We start from the raw sequence: 11,870 nt of genomic DNA on the forward strand, positions 1-11,870 counted from the left end.
CAAAAAATTGTATTGTAAATTTCTCATCTCAGCTTAAATTAAATGTAATTTTTAGGTATTACATACATACATGTCATTTTCTTGATACTTAATATTTTCCTAATCCTCTAATCATGTGACTGGAGTTTCACTCACTATCCAAAATGTCAGAAAGGCGATTATGATGAGGATCGCTGATAGTCTGTCTGTATACTATGAACGCATTATCATTACAGAGAAAGAAAACGACGGTGCTGTAGTATCACTTTCCTTCCAAGAAAGCATTTGTCACATATTCATCGCTTTCTTCGTAAGTGAACACACAGATGCTCCTCAACTAACAATGAGGTTACGTCTTGATAAACCCATTGGTAGCTGAAAATATCTTAAGTCTAAAATGCATTTAATACATCTAGCAGGGCCACATGGGGAGGCACGAAGGTCTATCAGAGGTCAAAAGGAGGAAGAAGAAAGTGTTATTGCGGGGCCAGTCATAGGGCAGTGGTTAAGTGCTGTGCATGGAAAGAGAATCCCATGTGGCCTTCTGTGGTTCAAATCCGGCCTTGGCCACTTGAAAGACTCTCCGAGTATGTGTACCTGCATGCCCCCTCCTGACGGGATAAAGAGATAGAGAAAAAAGGATTACAGTGAGATCATTCTCCATGGGGGGTGATTTCTCTCTCTCTCTCTCACTCTCTCTCTCTCAGGCAACATCACATTTTGATTGTTATCCTCTGGCAATTAAAACAAATTTTGAAAAAAAGACTTTATTACAGTTTACATGGGAAGAAATGGGCAAGGCGGGGGAGCAGGCTGATCAAGTTAAGGACTGTCTAGTTTGAATCATTTTAATAGACTCCAAGGTATACTGGCTGCTCCTAGTTGTCTGACTCCTGGCCCTGGGGCTAGAGCAGAGGAATATTGCCTCCCATCGTGAAGTCAAAACATCATAAGAAAAGCCCACATAAGCAGTGACTGTCCATCGTTAAATCCTTTTAATAATAGCATAAAGGATAAAAATTATTTCCTAAGTTTATAGTATTTATTTCATAAGAGAGAGGGAGAGAAACAGCTCTCCAGCGTCACTGATGCACAGGTGTGCCAGTGTGCTCCAGGTCAGCCCAGGATCCAAACTGCAGTCTTTACGTGGTTCCAGCACCACAGAGCAGTGCCCTCCGCCTGTGCCATTGCAGCTGGGCCAAAGATAAAAACTATTTTAAAACAGGACCAGCAGATGGCATAATGATTATGTCACTGGACACCTATGTAGTCAACTGTGATTTGAGTCCCAGGCCTGACAGCTTAAAATTCACTCCAGGCTCATATGCATGCATGCCCAAAATCCCAAGAGAAGAATGAAGGAGAAGGGATTGCAGCATGGTCATACCCCCTGGGGAACGATTTTTCACTTTCTGTCTCTCTGTGTCTCTCCAGTGAGTACAAGCACCCTATAGCAAAAAATCTCTCTAAGAGGAGACCAGCAGTTCGCGTAATGGCTATGTCGCTGGACTCCCACGTAGTCGATGCGGTTCGCATCCCGGACCCGGTGGCTTAAAACTCACGCCAGGCGCATGTGCATGCGTGCCCAAGATCCCGAGAGGAGAATGGAGGAGAAGGGATGGCGGCGTGACCATCCCCCCTGGGGGGTGATTTCTCACTTTCTGTCTCTCTGTCTCTCTCTGTCTGTCTGGCGAGTGCACGCGCCCTGTAACAAAAACCTCTCCAAAAAAAAAAACAAAAACAAAAAACTCTCTAAGAAAAAAAAAAAAATTTTAAAAGCACACGAGACAAGTTCATAGCACCATTTTTTGTAATAGCAAAGAATTCAAAATAATCTAAATGGCCTGACAACAGAATCGGGATACTAGTACTGAGCTGTGGTGGCACAAGCTGGGACACTGCTACTCAAAGGCTGGGGCCACATGGAAGGCCTGGATTCCATTCCTGAACTGAACTACACAGGCCACGCATGGCGGCATGCACCTGTAATCCTAGCTAGCGGGCAGGGCCAGGAGGCCAGTGACTTCTCTGAGAAGGCAAGATGGGGTTCGAAGGAACTGTCAGTGTTCTAGTTCTTCACTTTGTGAAAATGACAAGTTCACTTGGTAAAAGTTTACCTACCTACTCAATTACGATTTTACACTTTCATGGATGTAAGATATATTTCAATAAGAAGTTTACTTTTGTAAAAGCCAAGTAAAAAGGAAAAAAACACAAAACAAAAACAAAAAAGAACACCACCCAATTCTGATTTTTCTATCCTTCCCTCCCAGGAGGCTGAGAGGTTAGAACATTCCACATCTGCTGTGGTTTGAACGTGCCCCCAGAATTCTCTTGTTGGAAACTTGCCCCCCAATGGCACAGTGTTGGGAAGTGAGGACTAATGGAGGTGCTTAGGTCGCGAGGACTCTTCCCTCACACATGGACTAATGTGTAAAAAGAGCTCTCAGAGATGGATTTGCTCTTTTGCACTCTTACCCTCTTGGCTTCCATCATGTGATGGCACAGCAAGCAGGCCCTCCCCTGATGCTGCCACCTTCATACTGGATGCCCCAGTCTCCAAAACTATGAGCCAATACAGTCCTATGTTTTTATAAACTACCCAGTCTCAGGCATTCTGTTAGAGCAACACAAAACAGACTAAGATAGCCCCTTACCACGCAGCCAAGACCAGGATTTTGAGTGACAGAATAACCTCTTCTCCATCCCTTGTTTTTTTTCTGGATAGGCCCATTATTTTGAATGAAAATCAAGTGGTCCCAATGAGTTTCTTTTGTATCCTTTCTCATGTCTCATTTGGTGTCACATTTGGAGGATGCTTTTGAAGGGTGGTTTTAAATTCTGGATGTTTTTCTATCCTATTTCTCCGTTTTTTCTTTTTTCTTTTTCTATTTGCCCCCACTGGCACACATGAGCCTCAGCTGTACTTTTGTCCTGGTTAGAAAGCCCCCCAAATGAGAAGGCCTTCCCAGTCATTAGTGGTGGCAGGTGCAGGTTTTAGCAGTACACATTCAAAATGGGACTGATCAATGGCGTATGCATTGCCCTAACAGGGTAATATACTTGGAGCCCTCATTTTCGATTAGTTCATCCAGAAGGGTGAGAGAAAAAAATTAGTCTGCTATAGCTGTGGTTTGTGAAGACTTTTGTCTTGTTTTTTAAATAAATTTTCTCTGCACCCTTGCTAGGTCTTTAATAATTGAGAACAGAGCTCTAAAAGCCTCCACAGCCAGGCTCAGGGGAACTTCGAATCAAAAGAACATAATCTAATCTATGACAGCATCTCTTGAGAACCTCAGGGGGCCTGCAGACCTCAGTGTGTGCTAGGAATAAAACAGACCAACAGTATCACAGCTACAGTGTTCCCTTCTTCAGGGAAAAGGAGAGGACTGTAGCCTGCAAAGCTCTTCCCTGGGGTATACTTACTGTCACGTAAATGCCTCTGCTAATAAAATAAATAACAGAGCAAAAGGCATGATTCATAATGGTTGCTATAATACTATGGTAGAGAGTGGTTGGTAAGCCTTTCTTTTGTTTATGCAAGTACAACTAGGTAGAAGAGGCTGGTCTAGTTGAATGGCAGACAGAAGGAGCCTTACCACCTGTGCTTCTTCTCTCTCATCAGCATCTTCTAAATGGACTCTGCTTGGTCACCTGGACAGCATTGCACTAAATATTTGTCCTCAGAAAAGGATATACTTCATTGGTCACAGAAAGAACAAATCCCAAATATAAACATTCAATGGACACCAAACTGGTTACATAATAATAATCACTTGGTAGGGGGGTCGATTTCATGATACAGTGGCAAGGTGTTGCTCAAGAGAAGCTGGATCCCATATGGTGACCTGAGTTTGAATCCCCAGCCCAATCAGGGGAAACACACCCAGGACATGTTTAAGTACCCAAAAGTCAATGGCTGGGAGACTGGAGGAAGGGAATTGCAGTGTGACCAGACTCTGTAGAGGGTCTCTCTCTCTCTCTCTCTCTCTCTCTCATGCGTGCATGTGCTCTGTTATGAACAAAAGATTGAGGAGGGGGAAATCACTTCACCTTGCCTAGCCTGTTAAATCCAGTAGTGGGTCCTAGAAATCTGTAATTCAGTAGGATCCCAGGGTAATTCTGATGCACAAATAAGTTTGAGCATACGATCACGGCATGAACAAATGCCAATGCCATATTTTTTTAAATGATGGCCAAGGACCATGTACATCAGAATCATGTGCACGTCTGAGATGGACACATCAGGACAGGGATGGCTACCCTGAGAAATGGAGTATGCAGGCTGCTTTGGAGGTGAACATGGGTTCAGGGCTCTGCTCTAGTGAAAGCAGGAAGCTACTGAATCTGAGAATATTTCTATGGGGAGCAAAATTCCTATCCTCAGTTTTTGTACAGAGTTTCTGAACTTAGGAGAGGACCACTGACCCTTTTAAGAGGCTCACCAAAGTCTATGCTTCATTTGCTTACTTTCTTCTCTCTTCTCCCCCCATCCACAAATCCTTTATCTAGGCTCAAACTGATTCCAAATCTCTTATCTTATTCTTGGATTTCTGTCAGAAAGTAACATTCCTTTTCTCTGTGATCTGCTGAGACCTCTTTCCCAACTCATGAAGGTGAAAAATCCCAAATGCTTGAGGTCCTCAGGGTACCAGCAAATGAAGAAGAGAAATGCACTGGAATGGTAGTGTATTACTCTCTGAGCTGGGTATTAGGTATACGAATATATTCAGCTTACAAAAGACACATTTAGGAACTGCAGACGGTGTGAAAGTTAAAGCAGCTAGATCTCATATGACTGCACGATTTGAGTTCCAGACCCTGAGGCTTGAAAAACACTCCAGCTACATGTGCATGGGTGCCCGGAACCCTGAGAGGAGAATGGAGAAGGGATGGTGGCATAGAGGAGAGGGAGGTTTCTCACTTTCCCTCTCTCTCTGGGTCTCTGTCTCCAGTGAACAAGTGCACCCTACAGTAAACACACACACACACACACACACACACACAAGGCACATTTGTGATCTCTGCACTTTTCTACCTGTATATTATACTTCAGTAAAATTTACAATGAAAACTGGTTAATAACTCAAAATTTTGTGGCCATAGATCAACAAGCAAATCCATAGAGACAAAGGTAAAGCAGAAAAATTGTAAACAAAAGTTACTGATGAGAAGTTGTGTCCGTCTTGTAATTACAAGTGGTGTTAATATTCTTCAGTTGATTTATCCAAACCTTTCAAATTTTATCAAGAACTTTTATAATAAAAAACATGTCTTCAAGTGTCTATTTTAAACGAAGGACAATACTTTACAGCACAAGAAACGTCCCACCCGATCCTCCAAGAAGGTGCTCCCACAGTGCATCTGGAGCTTTATCTTTTGTCCTGACTGGTCGTCCTAATTTGCACAGGAACAATTTCCATTTCTCAATATATCTGTACACACACATTGGAGCCAGAAGAAAACTTCAAAGAACTTAAAAGGAGTCAAAGGCTTTTCAGAGGCCCTTCCAAACTCAGAACTCTATTTATGTAAGAAGTCACTTAATGTCTACTTGACTGATGGGCACTTAAATTGCAATAAGGCAGCTGCTGAGTGGAAAGCAAAGTGTGTGGGATGAAAGACACAGCACTCCTGCGTGCTCTCCCCTGGGGTCAGCCTTCCACAACATGCATGCCAGAGAACCACAGGAGGGCCTCCCGAACGGCAATTCCAAAGCCTGTCCAAGAGAAATTGGAAGCAGGCAGGGTTATCTTTGGTGCCCAACCAAGTTCCTTCTCAGATGCCCTGTCCTCCCCATCCCACTCTCTCAGCCACTCCACTCCATGCCCAACCACACTCAGCAGTCAGCTTCCGGTTCTCTCGCCCTTTCGTGCCCTCTTCTTGATGACATGAAATTCCACCTTTTGAACACATATGCTAAAGCAGCTACTCAGGTCATGTGGTTAAGTCATCTATGTCCCACATCACTGACTGTGAGTCTCAGACCTCGTGGCTTGAAAAAAATGTCAGCCATATATGTGTGCCCAAAATGATGAAAGGAGAAGTGGAAGAAAAGAAATTGTGGTATGACCATTCTCCATAGGGGGTGCTTTCTCACTTTCTCTCCCCCACATACCCCTTCTTTCACAAGTGCATGTGCCCTCTAGTAAATGTTTAAAAAGAAACTTTAGAAAAGCACTTCTGCATGATGAACTAGTAATTTGTATTACCTGATGACAATTTAACATGGTCCTCTGCATCCTTCTCTTTGTGGCATGGAATTTTAGAAATGGGTTTTCAGAGAGGTGAGAGGATGGATGTTTCTGGGCAGAAATGAGTCACGTCTGACTCAACATTGTACCACGGCATGTTGTCACTGGAGACCTGCTCCATCCCACCTTCCCTAGCTTCTATCAGTGTACCCCGATGCCAGGTACCCAAGATCTGGGAAAGCATTTCTCCAGCCTCGCCTCCGCTGATAGGCTCAGGAAGGCCTGTCTTGAGGAAGTGTCTATGAGGGAGTAAAGATTGTGCCTGCTTCCTCTGCTCACAAGTAAATGTATTTGCAAAGGCCTAGCATGCCCCTTTCACTCACAGACCAGTCTGCGACCTCCTGATCTACAGCCCAGCGTTGAACGTGAACACTGGCTGACTGAGCTCCGTACCCCACCTGCATTCATATGGCCCTTCAACATGGTGAAGGTGGGACCTGCCTACTGCTTGGAGCAGTGGCTGCTTAATTTCTCTGTGCTCCAGTTTCCTTATGTGTGAAACAGGAAGTATAATAGCATTCTTATGAGAAATAAATTATACAGCATTTTTATGAGAAATAAGTTAAGACAGTGTTTAGCATGATGCCTTGTTAAAGCATCCTAGCCCATTGTCATCAGAGAGTTTTCATATGATAGGAGAGAGAACTCACAGCCTCACACTTATAGTATTTTGTGTTAGGATCTACTTCAAGTAACCCTCTACTCAAGTCCTGTTCTCTGGGGTGTCATATCTAGCACTTACGAGTGCTCCCTGCATGCCAGACACATTTACGTGCACTGTCTCCTTTCATCCTCATGACTGTCCTCTGAGGTGGGTACTCCTGCTCTCCCTACTTTACAGATGAGAACACTGAGGCCCAGAGGGGCTAACCAAATGCCCAACGTTACACAGCTGCTAAAGGGCAGGACTAGAATCAGAAAACAGGCGATCTAGCCCCTGGGCTCTAGCTGTACTGCACTGCCTATGTGCACCTTGACAACCACAATTCTGTGCGGTCTGGAAAGATCCTCTGAAAGGTGGTCAAGCTGCAACAACTCTGCCTCCTTACGGTATCGCGCTTGCACTAAAATGATGGCCCAGTGATGGGATGTTTAACGTCTTGAGTGTTTTTAAAATTGTAAATATTTTTAACATCCATAATCTGCAAACACTTCTCTTGAATAGTCAGGAATAAAAATAGCATAGCTTTTTAACAATGAATATTTTTAGCAGCACCCAACCAATTTCGCTTTCAGCTTCACTGTCTTCCGCACTCCCACCTTAATGGCTTAACTATACCAGGAATTAGGGTAAGTGCTTTACATTGATTCTTCATTTTCATAACCTCTGTGAGATAGGTGCTGTGATTATATTCCTCTTACAGACGCAGCTCAGAGGGGTCAAGTAACTTCCTGGAAGTCACACAGCCAGGGACAGTGTTGTTATAGAGATTAAATGAGATTATGAATGTAACAAGCAAATGCTTAACATACAGTCGGGAATATTCTTTGTATTGTTCCCAAATTGTTCAATGAAGATTAGTAAGAGTCTATTTCACACTGAGAAAAAACATACCGATTTTATCAATGTTAAAAGAGATCTCAGGGGACCAGCAGATGGAGCAATGGTTACATTGCTGGACTCACACATAGTCAACCATGGTTCAAGTCCCAGACCCGGCAGCTTAAAACTCACTTTAGACGCATGTGCATGCATGCCCAAAATCCCAAGAGGACAATAGAGAAGGGATTATAGTGTACCCATCCCCCAGGTTTCTCACTTTCTGTCTGCCTGTCTCTCTCACTCTATCTCTCTGGCAAGCACACATACCCTATAGCAAAAAATCTCTATTAAAATAAATAAATAAATAAAGGAGAGAGAGAAATCTTAGACCTGGTGGCTTAAAGGCTTGAAACTCACACCAGGGGCATGTGCGTGTATGCCCAAAGTCCTGAGGACAATGGAGAAGAAGAGATTGCAGCATGGCCATCCCCTCCCCGCCCCCACCCCTGGGGGATTTCTTACTTTCTCTCTGTCTCTCTAGCAAGCACATACATGTGCCTTATAGAAAAAAATTAGTACCAGCTAACATGGAAGATTTTAAGTTCAGTTGCCTATGAAAAACGTCCAGAGTCATCTAAAATTCTTTTTTTTTTCTTTTTTAGAGATTTTTGATATCAGGCACATGTGCTCACTAGGGAAAAAAAAAAAGAAATCACCCCCCCGGGGGGATGACCATGCCACAATCCTTTCTCCTCCATTCTCCTCTTGGGATTTTGGGCATGCACACATACACGCCAGCATGAGTTTTAAGCCACCAGGTCTGAAACTCAAATTTTAGCCAACTACATGGGAGTCCATGACATAGCCATTACACCATCTGCTGGTCCCTAAAAATTCTCCTTTGAACCAAAATTAACTTATTCAAAGAAATTTGCCTAAAACCAGGAATTTTCTGAGAGTATAAACTATAACCACATTATATATTTTGGTGGTGTTATTTTTAAGAGATTTTTGCTATAGGGGACATGCACTTGCCAGAGAGAGTGACAGAAAGTGAGAAATCCCGAGGAGAGATGGCCCTGTCACAATCCCTTCTCCTCCATTCTTCTCTTGGGATCTTGGGTGAACACACGCCCAGTGGTAGTTTTAAGCCACCAGGTCTGGGACTCAAACCACATTCAACTACGTGGGAGTCCCGTGACATAACCATTATGCCATCTGCTGGTCCCCATGTATTCTTTTTAAAATTGAATTATATTCTTATTTAGCTGGTGGAGTTTTTATGCTTATATCCCTTAATATGTCAGTTCCCACAAGACAGATGGTTTACTGTCATTTTTCTATCCCTTTTCTTATTCGAGGACTCCAACTCCATCCTTCCCACCTACCACCTTTCTAAGCCAACCACCCCAGTGTTTCTGGTTCTTTATGGGGATGTAACAGTGGATTCCAACATCCTTCATGGGTTCCTTGACCAAGTCTATCAGACAAACCTTCTTCTTCCTAATACTGACCACCTCCCACATCACAACCTGGAGGTATAATCTGGCCTACAGGGTCCTTTCCCATAAAGAGGGATCATGAAGGGAAGAAGAGAGTAAACAACAGGTAACACTTCCTGTTACCTTCTCCCAATACGTAGGGACAGCAGAGATAAGAGCCAGAGCAGGAAGAAGAAGTTGGGTTTAGCTCCTTGGTCCCCCTCCCATCTCTTAAGGGAATCAGAATCTTTAAACTCTGAGTTTTCAAAGGATTAACAAACACACTTTCAAGTGTCTTCTGTTTCTCTGCCCTTCCTCCCCTCTCAGTCTCTTAAACAGAATGTCTTTGTTTAGTGAATGAATCTGGAGAAACCACCCCCACATTTTCCCACCAGACTGAAAGGTGGGGAGAGGCAGCGCTGTGGGAGGCTACCTGGGTCTGAATGGCCTCCTGCTCACTCTGCTGACAAGGGAGAGACTACTGCAGGATTGTAAAGAGGGCCGAACGCATGACACCCAGTGTTGGACAGATGAGATCAGTAGCAGTTTAGTAGTTACATGTGAGGGAATTAAAGTTCATGGGGGAAAATGTGGTTCAAGTACGATATTGCTGCAAAATTGTCAAAAATCTATGCATAGTTTTTTCTTAATATGCATTTTCTATGAGCGTTTTGGAGATCCCTTGTATTACCACAGTCTGGAGGGGAAGACACACCATTCAAGCCACACGGGGTTGCACCGAGGAGTGGGGTGAACAAACAGGGCTGGGAAGGCCTGCTCTGGAGTGCCTACAGGGTGAGGTGCGCCCTAGTTTCCACAGTGGATGTGATCAGTTGAATAATTCTCTCACTGGCAGGGAACTAAAACCTGCTCCCTGAGGATGGGCAGGAACTGCACCTCGTCCCTTCAATAAGGAGAGGTGTCTCGTGGGGGGCTGAAGTGGGGGGTGCAGAGTCTCACCCTCAAGAGCAGAGTGAAGAGAGGGATTTTCAGTTAGGCCATTCAAGGCCCTCCCATTGCACCAGATAACAAAATAGCACATCATTTTAATTTTAGGCCTTACACCATGAAAGATGGGTACAAAGAGAAGTCTATGAAGAACAGCTACTGTAGCAGCTACTAGGTAAGAAGGAACAGGTGAAAAGCCTGACAGACAGTCTGCCAGGCACGCCCGATGTTCTTCTTCAAAGCCAGAAATAGTGGTGTTTAAGAGCCCTGCTTGCAAACAGAGCTCTGCTCTCAAGCTTTCAATACTCAAATATTAGTCTGAGGTTTTGTTTGTTTGCTTTTTCCGTTCTTCTTCCATAAGATTGTGTAAACTTTTCTTTGCTTTTATGAAGCCAGGGCAGTTATTGGGGGGATACGTATTGTTAAGATTCTATAAGATGAATACTACGGAAAGCACATGATTTATAAAGCCCTGTGTTGAAATAAGGTCACTATTTCAGCCCACCAAGAACAGCAAGAGCTCCCATCTTCATTTCTTTTTTTCTTTTTAAGGTTTTTGTCATAAGGCACATGCACTCACCAGAGAGAGACAGAGACAGTGAGTAGAAAAATGAGAAATCACGCCCCACCAGGGGGATGGCCACACCATAATCCCTTCTCTTCCCTTTTCCTCCTGGATTTTGGGCATGCACGCACATGTGCCCAGTGAGATAGTCAAGCTTCCAGGTCTGGGACTCAAACTGTGGTCAGCCATGTGGGAATCCAGAGCCTTAGCCACCACGCCACCTGCTGGCCCCAAAAGCTCCCATTTTCACTGAGAGCTTACCATGTGCTCTATGCGCAGAGGGACTTCAACTGTGGGAAACGATTTAAGTATGAGTTTATTTTAGGTGCAAAATTATTTTTGAAACCCATGCATTTTTTTATAATAGTCATTTTCCATAAACTTTTTGAAGACCCCTCATATACTATCCCTCTTATTTAGTTACCATGTCTCCTTACAAGGAACATGTCCTCAGGAGGGAAAAAGGAGATAGGGTCAGTTACTAAGCGGCAAGGCAGACATTTTAACCCAAGCCTGCATAGATCTAAGTAACAGTTTTTTAAAGTTTTACTAACAAGTGTCTAGCCTGAAGAATGAAAAAATAATACTGTATTTTTAACTTTATAGTAAAGTTAGGGAAACTAGTCATTCATTCATTTAGTTAGTCAACAGATAATATTTGCCTGTCAACAATGGGACAGGTTTTGCCCCCAGTGATGAGAAGTCAAGGGCCTTAACTTTGTGATTCAAAGAATAGTGTAGACTTAGGGACATTCACTTCCAACCATGCTGGAATGACAAGACTAAGTTTATCCTCCTAGCTTAAGTAACTAAAAAGGAAATAAAATAACAAGACAACAGTCTTTAGAACTGGACAACAGACAGTGGGGGAGAAGGGAAACCAGCTCTGTGGATGCCCTGGCTCACAGCTCAGGCTGCAGGCCTCAGTGTAGAGAGGGAGAACCAATCACAGCCTGGCCATCTGCCTGATGTGAGGAGACAGACAAGTTGGGAGTCTGGAGAGAACAATTCAACTAGAAGTCACAGGGCAGAGTGCCAGAGAGGAGCGCTGCAAGGGAAGGAGGGAGGTGCACAGAGAAATTTGTGAAGATTTCCTGAGAGATTTTTTTTTTTGAATCTTTTTTTTTTTTTTTTATTTTTTGGGGGGCCAAAGGTGTTTG

The 11,870-nt window shown here is 43.7% G+C and overlaps 1 pseudogene; it reads left to right on the plus strand.

Annotated features, from left to right (window-relative positions):
• LOC102485799 (CCR4-NOT transcription complex subunit 4-like) overlaps window positions 1-11,870 on the plus strand; it is a 66,220-nt pseudogene that overhangs the window by 3,158 nt on the left and 51,192 nt on the right.

Source organism: Tupaia chinensis, unplaced genomic scaffold (genome assembly GCF_000334495.1).
Source record: "Tupaia chinensis unplaced genomic scaffold, TupChi_1.0 Scaffold000028_1, whole genome shotgun sequence".
Lineage (NCBI taxonomy): Eukaryota > Metazoa > Chordata > Mammalia > Scandentia > Tupaiidae > Tupaia > Tupaia belangeri.